Source organism: Struthio camelus, unplaced genomic scaffold (genome assembly GCF_040807025.1).
Source record: "Struthio camelus isolate bStrCam1 unplaced genomic scaffold, bStrCam1.hap1 HAP1_SCAFFOLD_117, whole genome shotgun sequence".
NCBI lineage: Eukaryota > Metazoa > Chordata > Aves > Struthioniformes > Struthionidae > Struthio > Struthio camelus.
The window spans coordinates 31,810-39,351 of record NW_027182702.1 but is presented as its reverse complement, the minus strand read 5'-3'; the positions used below and the strand labels follow the sequence as shown (position 1 = coordinate 39,351).

The 7,542-nt window shown below is 55.1% G+C and overlaps 1 long non-coding RNA gene across 1 annotated transcript; it reads right to left on the bottom strand.

Annotated features, from left to right (window-relative positions):
* Positions 1 to 279: 279 nt before the first annotated feature.
* LOC138065182 (uncharacterized) lies at positions 280 to 1,807 on the bottom strand. The gene is made up of 3 exons (XR_011138311.1): positions 1,713 to 1,807; positions 1,132 to 1,270; positions 280 to 337 (listed from the first exon to the last, which is right to left on the bottom strand). It is a non-coding gene; the product is annotated as an uncharacterized lncRNA (long non-coding RNA).
* Between the last annotated feature and the right edge of the window lie 5,735 nt (positions 1,808 to 7,542).

Here is a 7,542-nt window from a genome sequence, read left to right as displayed (position 1 = left end):
GCTCTTCGGTGCCAGAGCGCTCTCTCTTCCTCCGGCAGGGCTCCGGGGAAGGTTTTGGCGAGTCGCGTCTTTCGTCGGATGAAGGAACAGGCTTGCTTAGGTCCTCATCCTCCCGAGCGCTGCAGAGACCGTCAGGCTGCCACGCAGTCTGAGGTGCAGGCCGTTTGTTTGGAACGCTGAGAGCCATCTCCCGTTTCTCGGAGGGATCGAGAACGGAAGGCCTGGCAGTTGCCCAGGTTTGGACGCCAGCTGCTGGTAGAGCTGATGATGGCCTTTGGAGGGTGACACCATTGGGCTCCTCTTTCAGGGCTCCGTTTCTGTTGGAACCGTCTGAGCTCTGTATTTCAAAAGAAGAGAGTGTAAGAGGGCTCTGTGCAAACACACAGCTTTGAAAAGCCCTAAACACAAACCCCTCCTGCCAGATACTCCTACAGATTGCCTCGGGAGCTGAGCGGAAGGAAAACCACAACCCTGCTTTAGCTCGGAGTGCGAGGCCAAGGCGGGTGCTACTTTTCAGTCCTGCTTTTGGTTTTCTGCATATTGGAAGCAAATGAGCATCCTTTTTGAAAGCCCATCCAAACAGCTGAGCACGGATTAAAGATGTTCCTAAGTCTCGCTCTCTCGCTCTCCTCCTCTAAGCTTGACGTGTGTACGGATGTATGCGCGTCCATTTTTCCCCTTCACGCTGCCCCTGACAACCCGAGCATAACTGTTCAAGTGCTCAGGAAGAAGCCCTTTTGGTTTTGCTGTCTCAGCTAAAGGGACAGCACTAAAAAGAAGCCCAGCAATCCGGCCTTCTTGTCTTGATTTGAGCACGACCTGCCTCTACTTCCAGCGTCTCTCGGCGCTTCAGGAAGCGGAGCTGGAGGCAAAGAAGCAGCAGGGCTGCAAACAATTTAGCATTAGCCACTGTTTGAGTGATTCTGGCTGCAGCAGCAGGAGAGCTGTGAAGAAAGCTGCAGTGCGAGGAGGGGGGGGAAAACACAATGCAGACGCTACCTACCCCCCACCCCCACCCCACCCCCACCCCCACCACCAAAAAAAAAAAAAAAAGAGGAAAAGAAAGAGAAAAATCCCACTCTCATTTTGGTGCCTTCATCCTTCCCTCTCTCTCTCTTCCCTGCCAGTTACCTTCATCGTAGGAGGAGGAGGATGGGGTCCCGTAAATCCAGCCTGCTTATTATCAGCCCCCGGCTGAGCAAGGAACGAACGGGGAGAAGCTGGCACGGGTGTGTAAGAAGCGCCTTCTGCAGGTGTCTCACCGCGGCACCTTGGGAAACAACAGTGAGCTCAGTTGAGAGATGTTCTGTCAGCCTCCGCTTGGGCTAAGCCCCATCCTATCACGCTGTAGGAGCAGCTGATCGGCCATACTGAAAACGTAACCAAGACTACGAGCTGAAAATTAGGCGATGGTCTTCCTACCACGGCTGCCCCTTTCAGAGCAAGAACTCATCATCCTCACACCACCTCTGGCCTTAATTGTGCCTCTTTTCGGCATTCGCCTGCTACAGAGAGCGCCTCCGTAACAAGTTACGCGAGTGCAGCAGCTTAAGGCCAAGCAATGAAGGCCAAGAAAGGGCACGGGGACTTCCAGATTAGACAGAACGGAAGTCTACAAATAGCCCTTTCCTCCCGGGACAGAAAGAGAAACGCGTCAGAGGAGAAGAAGAGAAGCATCAGTAGCGTGAAAAGGAAACGCATGCTGAACCCACCTGACATAAAAAAGTAAATACGCCTGCTGGCTGAGAACGGTGCCGATGTTGCGAAGGACGACCGAGGCATCGTTCATCTCATACCACAGTCCGTTACTGGCCTGCAAATAAAGGCAGTGAGACATGGGACGAGTCCTTTCCCCCTAAGAAACAGTGGTTGCCGGTAGCCTTCTGGGGCAAGCCTCTCTTCACCAGCACAGGTTTTACCCTGCAAGAAACGAAGCTGATGCTTACCTTGGTGAAGCAGAAATAGTGTCCCGCGTGGCCGCTGCCACCTCTGTGCACCAGGACCGCATATAAGGCGTAGAGGACTGGTTCGCCGACTGGCTGAGACATGTATGCTCGAAGGTCCAAATACTCCGGATATTTCACGTGCTGAGGACAGAGCAAGAAGACCCCAAACTCATCTGGGAATACTTCACGAAAGAGCCGGAGAAAAACCCTGCTAAGAACACGGACCGGAAGTTGAGGCAGACCTTTCTTTGGCTCGTCAGAAAGAGGTCTTCCCAGGGACAACAGGTAACAATTTCAGGTGCAGAGAACCGTTCTCGGCAACATCAGCTCTTTAAGAGCAGAGCATATGCTTATCGTCCCACGGGAACTGTGCTGTTCCCCCAAGAGCAAGAGCCAGACCTACTTCTTGTACTGAGTCTTCCCAGACATCTACCGCCTCTGTACTTGCAGGCGGCAGACATTAACAGCTTTTCTAGAAGCGTGCTCTGCTCTGGGAAATCTCCCTCCCCAAGAGGACGGATTCGCTTCACAATTGTAGAGCTACCTTGCTAATCTTTCCGCCGGTGAAATCGGCAAATCTTTTCAGGGCTATGGTGAGAACGCTGGAAGAGCGATGGATCGTAAACCTCTTGGACGCAGCAACCATCTGTTCACACCTGCAAAGCGAGCACGGGCAAGTGTTTATAGGCATCTTTCCCTCCCCCGCCTCCCGCCAAAAGCCAAACACGTTTCCGCGTCTCTCGCACGCTCCTCCCAGTGCAATGCTCTGTCCTCGCGTAAGCGGGTGCTTCTTTTCAGAAAGCCACCCGCTGCCTTTCAGCCTTGCTCATGCAGAGACCGTAGCAGGATGCTTGAGGACACCGCGATACGCGCTGGGAAGGTTCTCTTTGGGCAGCCACACAAAAGCCTGAGTGCGCGTAGCCCGGCTGCGCGCCCCCCCCAAAAGCGAGGCTTGCCAACAACTCCTAACGCAGCAGGAAGGCGACTCTTCCCACTAGAGCGCGGTTCCAGAATGTAATGCAATGCCGGGGGATGTTCCCTGGTACGCAGAAGTGGCTCCTTCTAAGTCAAGCAGAATGACAAAGATGCCTCTCTTAAAAGCAAATGTACTGTTTGCCAAGCTCTGGGTGACTTCAGGGTATTAGCTCTACAACCAAAAGGTGCGCCTCGCTGTCTCGTTTGCCTGTCTCAATTGAGTCAAAGGCTAGCTCATGCTCTGAGACAGGCCCTACATTTCAGCCGGGCTCTCCTATTAAGATGTCGTTAGGAAGAATCTTACTTGCTGCATTTGTAGCAGTTTTCACCATCCAGCCGTTCAGGTCTCACAAATTCCTCCAGAGCTGCGGGGACAGAGGAGGCTGCCTGGATGCGGAAGAAAGCAGGGCACTGAGCTCCTGGAAACTCAAATCCCAACCCGCCCCGAGTATTTTGCCACAGGGCCTCCCTCCTTCACCCAGGGGGAGACCGTCGGCTTTAGAACGCCACAAGTGGCAAGAACAAACCCTCAGAGCTCGGGCCCTTCAGCCACCGATCCAAAACGGCTTACCTGTATCTCCAAAGGGATGTCGAGGAACGCCTCGTAGGACTCCGACACTGCTTGGCAGCTCAAGCACGTTACTGCAAGCCAAACAGCAGCACGTCACAAAATGTGAAGGAGACTCCCTTTGCCCGCTTAAACCGTTAAGACCCACTCCTCCCGTCACACCGTTAAGCTCTTTGCGACAAACGGGCACAAAGGCACCGAGCAGTTCTAAGGACAGTCCTCGTTTGAAAAAGTACCTCTGGAGCGCAGAAATCCTCCAAAGATTTGGTGAATGACCGTGGTAGCTTGCGACGACGCGTCCAAGCTGGAAACAAATTATCATCAGAGCTCAGAAGAGCCTGCTTGTCTACGAAAAGCCGGAACAAAGGTTTTCGCGTAGGGTAGGACACGAAGGCGACAAAAGCGCTCGAGAACACTGAAAGGTCGAGGTGTTTCTGCTTACTCGGTGCTTCCATTCAAACAAGCCGTCTGCATAGCAGCCACGGTGCAGCGTAAGAATTCGTGAGCATCTTCCTGTCGGCCAAAATGGAAATGCTCCCCGATTCCTAATGAACACCAAGGGTACAAGGTCTAGCTCATCAAAAGGGACAGAACGCTTCCCTTTCTACAAGCGCTCTCTCGCCCTTAAAAAATTGAACTCTCCAAACCCTTTGCACCCGTGACATAGCCCTCTGAAAACGCAGACGTTTCTACGGAGAACGCCCTCTGCAATGACTTACGCCTAAGGTCCTTGAAGACAGCCGTAGGCTTGATGGCATCCTCAGAGCAGAGCAGGACCTGGTTAACGTGCGTTTCCATTGTACACATCATGCAGAAGCCTCGCTCGCGACCTGCCAAGAGTCAAGGAAGAACCCACCTCAGTCTGGTGAAAGACGCGCCCCTGTGGAAAACCCTAAGCAACAGCAACCTTGAAGTTGTAAGTGCAGCCTCTGCTCTCCGTTCTACGCTCTCTTCTCCTCAGCTGCCAAGAGCCCAGTCCGTGTGCATAAGCACTAGCCAGGAAGTCTGTAGTAGTAGCCCACATCTTCTGAGGAAGCACCTGCTAACGGACTGCTGCCAAGTCCTCTTTTGCCGGTAGCGTCCCAGGACTTTGCACGCCACAGAAGAGCACAACAGGCGAGGCAAGCCTATTTGACCCTGACGAAGCAGCCTTAAGAGAGACTGAGCGTTAGCTTCGGCGCGCTGCTCTCGGGTGAGCTACGCGATACGGCGCTAAGAATCCTTTGGGAGAAAGGGCAGGTTCAAGTAACGCGTGTGTAGGTACTTCCACCCTCCTTGCTCGCCAAAGGATGCTTAATTGCAAGACGTCTTGTAAACAAGGCGCCAACAGGGCCTAATTTCTCCGAGCATGGACTAAGACACCAGACCGGGAAGCACACAGGTGCCTGTGTCAGAACAGACCTACGTGCATACGACCAAAGGCCGCTAGGCTCCCATCGGTTCCACAGAAGAATAACTTCCAAAGAACACAAGCCCAAGGCTTGGAAAAATAAGGTCTGATTTGAGCCTCAATGAAACTCTGGGTTTCCAGACAGTCATCCCACAGAAATCTCTATCCGAGTTCACACCAGACTAGCTCACATCATTGCTTTCACGGCGGTCTGCCCTAGCTTCCGTCTTCCAACGGTTCAGCACTGACCACTCACAGCACTCGGGCGTTATGGAAACGCGGCTGGGAAGGACCGCTGAGAACCTGAGCTGCCCTCCTCCTGAACGTTATCATCTTTCTGCCAGTCGGAAACCCACGGGCCAAACATTCATGGAGCGCATCACTTCCCAATGCCCTTGATCTTTCACAGGAGGGAAGAAAGGATCCTTCCTTGACGTTTGAGCACAGTGCATTAAGTGAAAGCAAGCCCTCCATCAGCTAGCCTGAGCGCGTCGCAAAGGCACGATGAAAAGCCGGTGCGCGCCCCCCACCCCACCCCCCCACCCCACCCCCCTGCCCTGCCCCCCCCCTCACCCCCCCGCAGGGAAAATAGGACATTTCAGAGAGTCACTTCACAGAGTCGCTGTTCTGCTCTTTGACCTGCAGAGCTGTCCCAGAGGTTGCAAGCAACATGCTCGGAAGTACTCACACGACTGGCTGTGTTCCCTGGAAAGCATGTAATTGGCGAGAGGCGGAGTGTAGGTCAAACACTGTAGAACCGAGTTGAGGAAACACGTATTGCCCAGGTTGTGCAGTCCAGCTCCAACACTTTGCCTTTGCCGCCACTCCACAGAAATCTTCTCGGGTGGGAAAAGCATCCTTTGTGGCGGAGCAGGTCCGTCAGTAACGACTGCAAGAGAACGCTAGCGTCAAAGAGACTGCACCCCTTTGTTTTACGAACGGAGGCTGCAAAGGTAGTGTTCTGGACAGGAGCCCCCAGAAGAACCAGCTGTAATCGAGAACACGAGCACGTAGTCGAGACAGCCCATGCCTCAAGTTTGCTGCTCAGCACACAGCTGGGGAAAAGCGTTTACTCCTCTGTTTTCCTTTTCCTCCTGGGCAACCACTACTACTCGGGCTTCAGGAACTTCGGCCAAGTCCCTTCCATCTCGAGGCTCCGCTCTGCTTGTTAGTCTAATTCTTCTGTCCTTCTTCCTTAGCCTGACCTGAACCGCAAGCTCACGCTGGCAATTACATGGCAATACGTGGAGGAGCTAAGGCCAAAAAAGAGGCCAGCAACCCTCCGAGGAGCAGAGCTCTTTCCAGGCAGTGTTGCCTTCAACTGTCGGAGGCGCACACACCTGGAGAAGCCTGTGTATTGCCACAAAGCTCCCTCCCCAGCAGCCACCGCAGCTTGTCAACCTCGCACAGTTCAGCTTTGCAACGCTAGCCGCTCCCGCTGTCCCAGGGCAGTCACACCATTAACCTTTACTCTTGAAGTCTGTACTCACAGGAGTAGCTCCTTTCGGGGCCAGCTCCTGCAGCTGGTACCTGACCCCAGCTTGCAGAGCCTGACTTCATTTCTGTCGGACACGACTCCGACTCAAAAACAAACGCGCTCGGCTAGCCAGAAGGCGCGCTCAGCCCACGCTCGCTTCCGCCAGCGCGACTGCAAGCGCCCTGGCAGAGAGCGCGCCACGAGCTGCTGCGCCGCGGCCCTCTCTGCCGCACAGCGACCCCAGCTCTGTGGGCCATTGTGACGGCGGGCAGCTCGGCCAAGGAGGCGGCCAGCTCGCAGCAGCTGAGCGGGCCGGGCCCGATCCGGCGCACCCAATCGGATCGCAGCGTGCCAGTGGCAGGCGGGTGCTGGGGGCAGCATGGCCCCACCCCTCCTCATGAGGGGGAGGCCGCGGGGGAGGCGCGCTCACCTCGGCGCCCCAAGGGCCCCAAGGGCCCCAAGGGCCCCAAGGGCCCCCGGGCGTCGCCCGCCCCGCGGCCTGCGGCCTGCGGCCGCTGCGCTGCCCCGCTGGCGGCAGGGGCGGGGGCTGGGCTCCCGCCCGCACAGCTGACACCTCTTTCCCGGGCCGAAGAAGCCGGACTAAGAAAAAAAAGCACGCTGCTGTCACCGTACCTGCTGTGCCGTTTGGGCTGCCCTGTTCCTGTTGGTGCGGGTTGTCTTTCCCACTCTTGTGGTGCCCCAAACTCTGTCCCTAAGACTTGTAGAGCACAACACCCGCTCTCCTCCAGCTCCCTTTTCCATGCATTTGGTCTAGGTCAGGAGGGGAAGCAAGCCCCTCATTCTGCACTACAGAGAAACACCTTCAACAGCCCTTAAGAGCAAGCCTGTTGGAAGACCCTGCAACGCCAAACAACTTTTAAGGCGTTCTTGGAGCAGCCGCACAATTTCACCTGTCTCCAGGAATTAGCGGAAAAGCCTGGCGCCATTACACGTTAGCACTAGTGCGCCTCCTCATCAGTGCGAGCACTGACTTGGACTTGGACTTTCTCTCTCCGGAAGGCTTTCCCAGGAACGGGGCTGCTCTCTCCTTGCGCCTTCTGGGACGAACTTAGTCCTGTACAATTGCCGCATAAGAGAGTCTTGACAGAACTAACGAGAGCAGCTATTTGACAAATATTTAGCGGGGGTAAGCCGCCTACGTTTCGCGGGCAGCTCCTGTGCTATG